This window comes from Pinus tabuliformis, chromosome 6 (assembly GCF_031772625.1).
Source record: "Pinus tabuliformis cultivar Carrire ecotype Pingquan chromosome 6, CPIR1, whole genome shotgun sequence".
NCBI classification, from domain to species: domain Eukaryota; kingdom Viridiplantae; phylum Streptophyta; class Pinopsida; order Pinales; family Pinaceae; genus Pinus; species Pinus tabuliformis.
In genome coordinates this window covers 1078544307-1078545933 of record NC_142292.1, presented here as the reverse complement: position 1 = coordinate 1078545933, position 1627 = coordinate 1078544307, and positions in this window count along the sequence as shown.

The following is a 1627-nucleotide window of genomic DNA, read 5'->3' as shown; positions in this document are numbered from 1 at the left end:
ATACATCAGGCTACTGATTGCACTTGCATATGGAACAAGGGACATGTCCTCTTCCACTTCTTATGTCTTGGGACACTGTTCAGCAGATAAATTCACACCTACAGGAATAAGAACCTTCATCGGTTTACTATCCTGCATATTAAACCTCTGCAGTATTGTCTCGACATACTTTCTCTGGTTTAACTAGAGCTTCCTCTTTGCTCAATCTCTTTTAATTTCCATACCCAAAATATAGTTTGCAACACCAAGATCTTTCATGTCAAATTCGGAGGACAATTGGGTCTTCAAATCCTGGATAATTTCTTTGTCATTTCCAACTAGCAACATGTCATCCAAATACAAGACCAGATAAATAACACAGTCACCAATTAATTTAAAATACACACAGTGATTTGCTTAGCTTCTGGTGAAGCCAAGTCCCTATATAAATGTATCAAATTTCTGATACCACATCCTTGGTGACTGTTTTAACCCATACAGAGACTTATTTAACTTGCATACCATTTCTTTCTTACCTTCACCGCAAAACCTTCAGGTTGCTTCAGGTAGATCTCCTCTTCTAGATCCTCGTGAAGAAATGTTGTCTTCGCATCCATCTGTTCTACCTCAAAATCAAAAGCAGCAACAATAGATAAAAGTAATCTAATAGAAGCTACCTTGGCAACAGGAGAAAAAATATCACCAAAATCAATTCCCGGCACCTGGGAATAACCTTTTGATACCAACCAAGCTTTGTATTTCTCCACCTTTCCTTCTGCATTTGTCTTCTTCTTGAACACCTATTTGTTTCCAATGGGTTTCCTTCCAGTTGGAAACTCCACCAAATCCCAAGCCTCATTTTTGTGAAAAGATGCCATTTCATCAACCATGGCCTCTTTCCAGAGTTTGCCATCCTCTAAATCTACTACTTCCTTCATAGTTCTAGGATCATTGTTAGTAATAGATAAATCAAAATTTGAACAGAAAGTGGATGGACTATACCTTTCTGGCTGCCTTCTTTCTCGAACTGATCTTCTCAGACCTAGAGTTTGTGGCTCTTCATTTTTTGATTGCTCCTCTGTTGTAGAGTCTAATTCTTCTTCCTTAAGCTCAAACTCTATCTTCTCAGGTTCCTTTGGTTGCACTTCATGTTTAATAACATATTTTACCTCTCTAAACACCTCTCTAAACACTACATATCGGCTGTACACAACCTTCCTTGTTATTGGGTTCCAAAGCTTTTAACCCTTTAAACCATCCTTATACCCAATAAAGATGCACTTTTCAAATTTACTATCCAACTTGGTTCGTTTCTCCTTTGGAACATGTACATATGCATCACATCCAAATACCCTTAGATGTGAAAGAGAGGGTTTCTTACCAGACCATACCTCTTGTGGAGTCTTATCCTCCAATGCCGATGAAGGTGATATGTTGACCAGGTAAGATGATGTCTCCACCGCCTCTGCCTAGAATTCTTGTCCTAACTTGGCACCACTGAGCATGCTTCTTTCCCTTTCCATGAAGGTATTATTCATTCTTTATGCAACTCCACTTTTCTCAGGTGTGTATGGAGTAGTCTTTTGCTGTGCTATACCACACTTCTTACAGAATTCTTCAAATTCCTTGTTTCAAAACTCTCCACCGT